Source organism: Panthera tigris, chromosome C2 (assembly GCF_018350195.1).
Source record: "Panthera tigris isolate Pti1 chromosome C2, P.tigris_Pti1_mat1.1, whole genome shotgun sequence".
NCBI lineage: Eukaryota > Metazoa > Chordata > Mammalia > Carnivora > Felidae > Panthera > Panthera tigris.
The window spans coordinates 134,467,909-134,479,938 of record NC_056668.1 but is presented as its reverse complement, the minus strand read 5'-3'; positions in this window follow the sequence as shown (position 1 = coordinate 134,479,938).

The following is a 12,030-nucleotide window of genomic DNA, read 5'->3' as shown; positions in this document are numbered from 1 at the left end:
TCGTGGTGCCATTAAGTTAGTAAGAGATCTGAGAAGTCCTGCAGCAAAGAAAACTTCAATCTTGTTGAAGTATGCAGTCTTCAAGAGTCAACCCCAGAACACATTTTCCCTGGAACACTCATTAACATCTTGCCAAACTAGTACATGAAGAGCATGTTTTGGAAAATGCTGGTCTAACCCTACCTATTCTACTGACAGATGGGCAGCCCTAGGGTCAGAAAGGAAAGGAAGCTTTCCTGAGATCACAATAGTTATTAGAGACAGAGTCAGGACAAAAAGGCTGGGTCCATAACCTTCAAACTAGTGTTATCTTTCTAATCTGCAGACTAATGGAAGAAAATCAAATTTGGCTATTGATTGAGGGTTGGTCTAAGAGATGGCTGCAGGATTCATTTTAAACAGAAAACTTTTTCTTATTTTTCTCACTCATAGGATGTCTATGGGTTTTCTTATTCATAGAGTGTTTTAGGGTTTTCTTATTCTCTCTAGGATGGGGAGACGAAGGAAGAGAGGGACTAAACAGAATCTGCTTAATAAGGCAAAAGACCATCAACCTAGGCCATTAAAGTTGTGTATGCCTTTTAAGGGATTTTTCTATTTCCTCTAGAAGTCTACATGTTTGAATTGGAGGTGGGACCCTGGACAGAGGAAGGAGAATGTGGGAGAAACACAGTGGGACCCAGCAATGTGGCTGCAGAACAGACTCCAGGCAGAGAAATTACCACGAGAAGACTTCCGATGGTGGACTATTAGAAAGGAGCTTCTGCTTCCTAATTAGAGATGCTTTGTGCTTCGGTACCCCTCTGTGGTACCCCCACATTCTCCCCCTCCCCGATTCCCAAGGTCACTTAGTGAAGGGCAAAAAACGGCAAAGAGAAGTAGAGCCTTGCAGCATGCTGTCTTGGAAATGATGTGGAGGCTGGGTCCATGTTTGTAGGGAAACGCACAACGTCAAAGACTGGAGCTCTTTGGTGGGGCGCTGCTAGGAAGCCAGAGGGGACCCAGGGAAGGAATGGAGTCACAGTCGGGAGCAAGAGGGGGCAGAAAGCAACCACCTCTCAACACATCTGCCCCCACCCAAGACTCCTCAGATATGTTGGAGAAAAGTACTGAACTTGAAGGAGGACGGAGTACTACTTGAAGTACTTGAAGTAGGAGGGAGCCTCAAATTAATTTATTTGGACCTTTAGGTAAAAGGCAAACCAGAAGGCCAACTGGGACTTTTAAGTTACACCGTGAGATGGGGACAAGGAATTTCATGTGAGAATATCACTGAACACGGCTCCTAATTTTTTCCAACTGGATCGGTCACCCTGGATTCCTGTCGCCATGTATCCATGTGGCTCCAACCATCTTTGTCTTGCTTTGTGGTGCCCACTGTGAAGCCAGCCACCTCTTGATTCACCAAAATGGTGCACCACAAGATGAGTACTCACCAAACACTGGGCCAGTCCTTCCTACCCCCTGGTAAAATACCATGAGAATTAGGTAGCCAGACCCGTGGGGAATAGCCCCAGAGAGGACGAAGAAAAATACATATTCGATTTTCTTTTTTTTAAATTAAAAAAAGTTCTTTTTAATGTTTACTTATTTTTTGAGACAGACATACAAAGCACGAGAGGGGGAGGAGCAGAGAGAGAGGGAGACACAGAATCCGAAGCAGGCTCCAGGCTCTGAGCGGTCAGCACAGAGGCTGATGTGGGGCTCATACTTGCAAGCCGCAAGATCATGCCCTGAGCCCATGTTAGATGCTTAACCAATTTAGCCACCTGGGCGCCCCTACACGTTCACTTTTCAAACTTGAAATACTAAGGACGTTTTGAAATGAAAAGTTTTTTTTTTTTTTTCAACGTTTTTTATTTATTTTTGGGACAGAGAGAGACAGAGCATGAATGGGGGAGGGGCAGAGAGAGAGGGAGACACAGAATCGGAAACAGGCTCCAGGCTCCGAGCCATCAGCCCAGAGCCTGACGCGGGGCTCGAACTCACAGACCGCGAGATCGTGACCTGGCTGAAGTCGGACGCTTAACCGACTGCGCCACCCAGGCGCCCCGAAATGAAAAGTTTTTAAAATGCCAAGGAGTCTGGGTAGCAATCTTGTAATTGGCCTCATGCCCACGATGTGGCCTATCAGTTCTGATTTAAGTTTTAATTCCAAAATGCCCTAGAATTCCTTAAATCACTATATCGTTATCTACTTTTCATCATTTTTACCTGTAAACATAGTCAACTCATGGTAGCACATTAAATTGTATGCTTCCTGGTAGTAACCCCTGCACCTAGGAGCATTTAACCCCCTTTCCCACTGACAAAGTAAGCTTGGCTCACCTGTGGTGGGCGGAGCCATGTCTCTCCTCCCCATCAATATTCAGTATCCTTGAATGCAACTTTTGTGGCAGCAGGATGTTCAGATTCCCCCTTTCTTACAATGCAAGGAGAAACCTAAGCATTTATCTTCCAAATTATCACTCTTATTTTTCAAACGGTGCATGTCTCCCCCCCAAGCAGCTTACAGGAGACAGTCAGTTGCAACCTAACATGGATGAGGTTTCGAAGGTATGTGCTGTGCACTCCGCAAGACTTCGGAAGTTCCCACCTGTGGTCATTTCCGTGCTTACCCCAGCCTCTTCCTTGCTGAGAAGCAAGGCTTAAAACCCTTCCCTACAGCCTTTACGCAAGCCACTGCTCATCGAGAACATAAGTCCAAATGGTATCTTCAAAAGTCAGATGTCAATGCCCCTTACCTCTCAACAAGACAGCCCGTCTTCAATGAGATCTACTTTGCATTCCTTCCATACACAAAGTTATTCTAGAGTGCATGTCATAGAGTTTAGCCAGGAAGCCAGGTGCTTGCTTAATCAGTATTTTGTGGTTCAAGGGACACTCATTGCCACTCTCCGCCCCCCAACTCCATCAGCAAGGGTAGGAAGATTTTATCAGATAATGACAGTGCTGTACTCAACCATTCTTTGTGGAAGAATCTCTGCTTCTTTTCTGTCTCATCATTCATCGTGTACAGTTTAGATGAGGAAGGTTAAAACAGTTAACCAGATCATGTTAAAATACGTGTCCAAACATGCTTCCAACTCTGAAACTGGAAAGCTGAAATTATTTAATTATTTAATATTTTAAGTGAAGGGGGTGTGAGATTTATTTTACGATCACTAAGGAATAGAATCAAGGAGGAATCACTAGGCTGCACAGCTAACAGGTGTATCTGTCAAGAAGTTTTGTAACTTAGTCAAGTTAAATGACGTAACACACCGTTTCTTCCCTGTGGTTGAAAAAGCAAGGACAATGTACGATTCTATAGGTATGAAGGATAATCCAGGATTAGATGTTGAGAATAATGCAGGGGAAATGTGGATCTATCGGAAACCATTTTCCATCATCCCGCAGCTGCCAAGAGAGAATCTTTCTCTTAGAAAGTAGGGAGAAGGGGGAGAGATGGAAACTGGGTTATAACAGAAGCTGTAAAGACTAAAACTTGTTCTCATTCTGAGGAATTCTTTTTCTTGTTTTAATTAGTCTTCAACAATTAAAGACAACATTTTTAGACCAACAAATCACAAACCCACTACACTAGGGTTTGGCAAACTTTTTCTGTAAAGAGTCAGATAGTAAATATTTCAGGCTCTTAGAGCCATACAGTCTCTGTAACAGTTGCTCTAATCTCCTATTGTAGCAGGAAAGAACCATAGACGGTATGCTCAACAAAGGGGCATGGCTGCGTTCCAAAAAAAACTTTATTACAGAAGCAGACAAGGAGCTGGGTTTGTCCGCCAGGTGTGTAGTTAGCTGACCCCTGCCCCAGACGAGGTTTTATGAAGGCTAGGACCTATATCGCCAAGGTCTGGTACACTTAATAAATATTGGGGAGACACATTCTTTAAGTTGGAGTTGTGGGAGCTCTACATTGTATGACCTTGGCCAAGTCACTTCATCTTTTAGAGCCTCAGTTTTTGAAAGTATAAAATGGAAAAAGGAATGTTGGTCCTGCCTATGATGAATACCTCATTGTAATATAAGTCGACCACAACGACAGAATCACTAACATGTATTGATCTCTTAAAAAGTATCATATAAAGTTGGTTTTTCTACATAACATATTAATCATCACGATAAATGTATATTATCTCTATTTTGTCAGGTAAGGAAACCAAGTACACAGGGAGTTTAAATAGCTTACGTTCACATGGTAAATGATGGAACTGATATTCAAACTCCAGAGGCTGCCCAGTTAACCACTATGCACAGCTTTATTTTCCCCAACCTTGGAAACTGAAATGAGCTTTTACAAAGAGTTGTTTGCTGCCTTTTGTATTTTATAAATCGTGGAACTGGCTTGCTCCATAGAACCAACATTTTATACTTTGTGCTCCAATCCTCTACGACTCTTCAGCCAACTTCACTGGAGAAGAGAAGGGCATACATGATAAATCGCATAAGGTCCCACTGGAGGCAAGCAAATGCTGGCAAACTAATGCAAAAGTGGGGCAGGGGAGATATTGATTAGAAAATACTAGACAGCTCTTAGAACTAAGGAGGAGCAGAACAAGGCTCTGGGATGAGGAAGGACCATGTACAACGGTAACTCGAAGACACTGATAACGAAACCGTACCTTGAAACCACCTCCGGCTTCTAAGTATCTCAGCTCATGTTTCAAATTCCCTGGAAAGAGAATCTCTTTCGTCTAGCTACATCAAGCATTTCCACCCTTACATTAATCATCTCTAGCCAAGGAACAAAACCGGTGGCAATGTGATAGAGGAAATGACATAGATGTCATGGATGAAATGGAGCCATGAAGCAGCAACCACGTCAGCGGGGCTATACCTTAAGTGCAATGCCAGTAGCGTGTCCTGACGCTACTTCCTACCTACTGCCCTCTTGTCACATTTTCACTTGAAAACAAGAGCCTTAGACATTTCGCGTTTCTTCGAATCCTCTATCATAGGCTGCCAAACATGCAAATTTGCTGTGAAAAGTTCCAGATGCTTCTACCCTCCCTTATTCAACCTTTCCCTCCTTCTACCTATATCCTCCATACATTGTCTCCTTCCATCCGTCTTTAATTTTCGATCACACGATCTGTCGATACCCATAATTCTTGATCAGCCCTGCCTACCTCACCTGTTATCACACACACGTATGCTGATCGCCCAGGTATCACACTTGTTTGTTTCTGGCCGTAGCAGTAAAGTTCACTCTCCAGACTCCAATCTTATATAAACATCTGTGTTTTACGATTTCTATGGCTTAAAATATAGCTTTAGTGTCACGACTCTATAGTTTAATACAAAATGGAATCATTGTCCTTACTCGTTTTTGTTTGACAAATGTGTTCTTAACCTTATTTCTGCAATAATTTTTAGGACAAGAGCACTACTTTCTGATCAGCACAATAATAGAATGCCCGTTAAACAGACGAACGTCCTTTGTGGCTAAAATGTGGTCTTGTTTCCATCACACTGGGAGTCAGACTCTTTGGGAGGGCATTTAGATAAATGTGAACCATAGAATGTTGGACAAACTGTTTTAACTGCCGCTTTCCCTTCTCCCTAATTTGCAGTTGCATTTCTGCCCCTGTGTATTTCCCCTCCTCAGCCCAGGACAACCTGCTCCTTTCTACAAGCCAATGGTTTCCACATTATACTGGGAGACCAGGCCTGGAATCCAGAGAGAGTATAAAACTTTCTGCCATGGAGTATCTAGAAGGAATCGGAAAGAGTCAGGGACCTTTAAATCCATGGTGTTGTGTACAATTCAGTGGTTGGTGTTTTTTTCTTCAGACCTTTCAGTTATTATGCCAAAAATGAAAATATTTCTAATTAATAATAATCACTTCAATTTCTGATCTTAGGTTAATTTCCAGGCACTTTGCTGATGACTTTCCAAGCATTCTCTCAGTGAATTCTCACTAAAGCCCCCAGTCCATGTTGTAGATGAGAAAACCACAGCTAACAGAGGTTAAGCAAGCAGCTTGCTATACCACACAGCTAATAAGAGGGAGACATGAGATTGATTTAAAAAAAAAATTTTTTTTTAATGTTTATTTATTTCTGACACAGAGAGAGAGAGACAGAGCATGAGTGGGGGATGGGCAGAGAGAGAGGGAGACACAGAATCAGAAGCAGGCTCCAGGCTCTGAGCCGTCAGCACAGAGCCTGACTCGGGGCTTGAACTCACAAACCATGAGATCATGACCTGAGCCGAAGTCGGTCACTCAACCGACCGAGCCACCCAGGCGCCCCAAGATTGATTTATTTTTTAACGTTTATTCATTTATTTTTGAGAGAGAGAGAGAGAGAGAGAGCACTTGTGCAAGGTGGGGAGGGGCAGAGAGAGAGAGAGAGAGAGAGAGAGAGAGAGAGAATCCCAAGCAGGTTCTGGAATGTCAACAAAGAGCTCTATGCAGGGCTCGAACCCATGAATTGTGAGATCATACCCTGAGCCAAAACCAATAGTCAGGTGCTTAACCGCTTAACTGACTAAACCACCCAGGTGCCCCGGAGGGAGACATGAGATTTAAATCCAGACAGTTTGACCCCAATGCCTGAGTTTCAAATTAATTACAGTTTCTCTTTCATACCTTGCTGTTTGCTTTAACTATTACCATTATCAAATGTAATTGTAAAAAGCAACTTATAATTATTTGCTACCTTTTCCAGCATGAGATCATTATGCTTGATTCCATAGTCACTATCCTACATCTGGTCAAAAGTCATATCCATCACTTCGTTATGGAAATCAGTGAATAAGTAGAATTCATTCTTTTATTCAATTCATATCTGTTGTTTTCTTTTTTTTAACTTTTTAATATTTATTTTTGAGAGAGAGAGAGAGACAGAGCACACACAGGGGAGGGCGGAGGGAGAGGGAGACACAGAATCCAAGGCAGCTCCAGGCTCTGAGCTGTGGGCACAGAGCCCGACGTGGGACTTGAACCCATGAGCTGCGAGATCATGACCTGAGCCGAAGTCAGATGCTTAACCTACTGAGCCACCCAGGGGCCCCATATTTATTGCTTTCTTATTATGTGGCAGGTTCTAGGCTAGGGTCTCCGTCAAAGATAGGAATGAACAGTCTCTTCCTTCATGGCGTTTGGAGGGCAAAACACTAGAAGAGATCGACGGAGAAAGAAAAGGAGAGAGGATAAGAATTGGTAAATATATATATTTTTAATTACAAATTGTTTGGCATAGTATTCGATAAAATTTAATGAACAGTTGCCCTGCAGACTACTTTTCAAGGCTGATTCTAGTAAACTTTATCCTGTCACATAGAAATATCGCATGTTCCTATTATATAGGTCTTTCTGAGCCCCTGGGTTCTGCGGAGAAATGTAGGATTCTTTTCAACAAGATGCCATAGCACGCTCTCTGCCATTCATTCATTACTATTACCCTATTAAAAAGTGCCCCGCTGTTATAAATTCTTAAAAATCATGGTGGACAAAGGAATGAAACTGATCTGTAAACAAAACAAATGTACAGGCTATTAAGTGCTAAAGACGATGAATTTTATCCTCAAGACTGGGTTGAGATGAGGGAAATTACAATGGCATTCGCCTAGGAATCACTATCTCCCCCTTACCTGCAGAGACCTAGACTACTTTAATACTAACAGAGGGTCACATTTTATTATAGCGAACGCCATGGTAAAATTTTCTGAACGATAGCTGAACGATATCAAGAATTTGAATATTTTTCTTTTTTCAGCAATAGGAATACAAGGAACAGAATCTAGAGTAGAAGTCAATTCTCTGTATCTTTACTCGAGTGACAAGGTAACAAAGCACTTAAGCAAAAGAGTAAGAGAGTTTGACTTTTTTTCCCTCAGATTTATTATTGACCAAAATAACGCTACAAAATGACTGAGACTCAGTCAGCTTGAGTTTTGAAGCTGTCTCCCCGAGTTAATTTTAGTTAAAATTATGTTTGAGCTTCTGGATGGGAATTTTTTTTTTCCCCTTGTCTGATTGATTTTTGTTTTGTTTTCTTTACATTTATGTTCCCTTTGCACATTGCACTTATGCCAGGTTTGGGAGGGGAAAGCGCCGATCGTTCCGCAAGATGGTGGGTTGCCGTGTTTTGGTTGATTAGGATGAGGTTGCAGTAAAGCATCCAACATGTTGGTGTGCCTTTCAGTTAAACCTTCAAATCCTTAGAGGTGTTTCTCATCACTAAAACAACAGACCATAAAGTTTGCTTTATGCAAGTAGATTTCTTTCTTTATTTGTACTCAAACACAACCATAAAGGTTTATCTTCTGATCAGAGAAAGAAGATAAACAAAGCAACAAAGGTCTCCACAATAGAGAGTGTATAAGCCAACTTAGCAAGGTCTTTGTTCTTTCCAGGTTAATAAGAAATAGGAAGAAAGGAAAAAGTAGGATTATGAGGAAAGGAGGCTCCGTGCTTTTTGATGTCACTTTGATTCCTGATAAGCAACTTCAGTGTGTGTTTAAAATCTTGAGGATTTATATTATTAACCAAACAAGAATTTTTACAATCAGGGAACATTTGTCTGGTTTCCCCCTCGCCTCCTCCCTCCCCACCCATCCCCCCAACCAGCACACACAATTTTTGTAGAATATTTTGTTGGCTATAATTAAACTATGTGTGTTAATTAGGATTAGATTTTAAATGCACTGCTTGGGAAGTTGAAAAATACAGGATCTGAATGAGCCCAAATTGAGATGACACTTGAATTTTCGCAGATGTTTCCATAATCCTAATTTCAAATTGATTGTACTTCCTGAACAGTGAGAAGCCATTTTCAGTTATTTATTCAGACGTGTGCACTACTTTTCCCTCTGCCAGTGGTAGAAAATATCTAACACTTTCGTTAACTCCTTCAAATAAACTGATTTCTGAGGCAGGTTTTAATGGGAGGGGTGCCAAATAAGCCCCACCTGCTCCCGGGGTCACCCCAGAGCCTACATACGGCCCACGCAGAAATCTGCACTCCAGCAATTTCTCCCTCGCCTGCCCCCTCAAGATGGGTTCAGCTGGCTTTTGACTGTCACTGCTCAACAGGCCAGGGAAAAAGGCAAAGAGAGACAAAAAAAGGAGAACTTCCCATATTATTGGCTACGAGCAGCCCGTAATCTGTGACACTTGATTCAGCCACAAAGATGTACAGCATCCTACGCTACATAAGCCCAGGGTTTGGACCCAACAGCAGGGCCACCTGTAAAACACATTCCCAAATAAATGGCCTGTAAAAAAGATAAACCCCCGCCAAATCCAAGTGCTTCTGTACCAAGCAGCATTTCGGCTAAAGCTGAAAGCCCAACACCGGACTTGGAATATGCTTGAAAGAAAGGGTGGTCATTTCTTGCGTGTGTGCGGATTTGTTACGGTTTCTCTCTACATTTTACGCTCGCCTCAAAATCCAGGAAGTCTTCAGAAATCCTGCCTTGGAAGCGACCCCATGCTCCTGACAAGTCTCCTATTTGATTGTAATTCCTTGCAGCTTTCCTGTTAGGGGGGCCTCTGCTGAATTAGAGGCATGGTGCCTCTTCCACCTGTAATGATTTCCCACTCAACTGTAAGACAATGGCCATGATTGATCTAATGAGGGACTGGAAAAGCCAGCTGATTGCTATAAATAGTAGAAAGCAAAAACTTGTGCTTGGCTTCCCAAAGAATTTCTCATCAACTCTGGTACCCCAACCTAAATAGGTAAGCAGCCTTGTGGCAAATTAGGTAAGGCACTGAAGCTTTTTCATGGTGCGAGTTCGTATAGAGGGCAAGGCAGGGTGTAAGCGGTGAGAGAAGACTGACAGAATATTCGCGTTTGAGAGCGACAATCACGTCATTCTATATGCCTCGGGGAGGCAGAATTCATTTTTTTTACACAAAAAGCACTTTGAATAAATGCAACTGTACATGAGGCCAGAGAGTTAAGGCTTTTTGTTTTTGTTTTTTAAGACTGTTGCTTTTTAAATATTTGAAATCCAGTGGAAATAGCTGTTGTGTATTCATTTGTCAAAGAAACTAGCATGCTGCCACGGTACATAAAAGTAATTCACATAATGTCCCCGAAAATCACATAATTTTTTTTTTCCTCATTGCGTCTCTTAGGGCCGTGTTTCTTAACCCTGGCTGCACATGTATCACCTGAGGCCCAGACCATACCCCAGATCAATTGTACCCAAGTATCAGGACTCAGACCCAGGAATCGCTCTTTTTAAGCTGTCTGGGTGATTCTAATGGGTGGCCAAGTTTGAGATCCAGTTGTTGTACTAAAGGGTCTCAAAACTTGTGTGGAGAATTTTTTTCCTCCTTTCTTATATGCAGGTGAAAGAGTCACATAAAATGGTCCTCTCCCTATCGCTTGTCCCTTAGTCACCTGAGGATTAACCCCGTTCATCACGCGTTCCTGATCCCTGCTAGAGCCCCGCCCTCTGGCGCAGGGGTGGGGGGAGCCTTGCAATCCCCTGGATAATGGGAAGGAGAGCTGAAGCAACGCTAAGGCCAATAGGCGGTAAGAGGCAGAACCAGATTTCAAATCAGGCCACTGTTGACACCAGAGTCCCTGTCTCTTACCATTACAAAAGCAAAGGTTTCATGCTAGGGCCCTAGGAACCACACCCAACCGAAGACTCTTTTATTTGGCTCTCACAGAAATCTAGTTCACGTTCATCCCCACCACTCCCTGCAGTCTTCATATTGAGCACATTTCAACCTTTTACTGTTACAGCTTGGCCTATGTAGGCGTGTGAATTCACATCCCTGTGCTGAAGCTGGAGGGGCCTTTAAAATTATAGTGAGGTCACGAAGTCATAAATGCTGTCACATGTTTCCATCCATTACCCATTGATAAAGACTAAAATCCTCCCTCCCTGAAACCGATGTTCCTTACTAATGTCATTCAATCATTCACTTGTTCATTCATTCATTTATCTAATGCGTTTCTGCTAGATAGAAGACACTTTGTAAATCAAATAATCCAGAAGGACAGGAGTGAACATGTATGTCCCATTGAGTGCCAGACATCTTGTTGGGGATTTTGCAGATATTTTTTTAAATGTTTATTTATTCTTGAGAGAGAGAGAGAGAGAGAGACAGAGCATGAGTGGGGGAGGAGCAGAGAGAGGGAGACAAAGAATCTGAAGCAGGCTCCAGCTCTGAGCTGTCAGCACAGAGCCAGATGCAGGGCTCGAACTCACGAACTGGGAGATCATGACCTGAGCTGAAGTCGGACGCTTCACTGACTGAGCCCACCCAGATGCCCCAGACACTTTTTTTTTTTTAAGCTAATATTTAATCCATTCAGCAGCCTATCCAATACTACGAGCATGAATATTTTACTGATACCGCAAATTGAGAATACACGAAGCAGGGACATTTTCATTCCTTCATTTAATAAATATAGATGAGTAACCTCCAGGTGCCAAGCACTACTCTAGATTATGGTGACCCAGGAGTCTGAACAAGACTGACAGGTTGTCCATCCTTCCTCCGTGATATGCTGGAGGCCTCTCATCTCAGTCAGTTTGCAAGAGCTGATAATTAAAATTTCAGGAATTTTGCGGGGCAGTTGTTAAACTACAGTAACTAGAAATCATTCATGTTAGGAGTATTTACACAGCAGAAATTGGCAGAAACTACAAATCAGGACCTTTCCTCCTTTCTTCCTTTTTTTGAGCCAGTTTACAGCAATTTATGAAGTTTTAGGATTCAAATCCAGACCTGTCTGCCTATGAAATGAGTGCCATTTCTACTCTGTAGCTGAATGAAGACGTCTCTATCCTCAAAAAGCTATACACATAGGGAGAGAGAAGTACATCAACACTAAGAGCACAGATTCTGACGTAGACCCTGGATTTGATTCCCACCTGCTACTTACCAGCCGTGGGACCTCTCAGATTTAAGTTAATATCTCTTAGTCTTAGCCTCAGTTTCCTCTTCTGTAAAGTGGAAGGAAAATAACACTTACCTCTCCGGATTGTTGCATAGATGAAGTTGGTCAATATATATAAAGGGGATAAAAGCCTGACATTTAGTAAGTACTATGTAA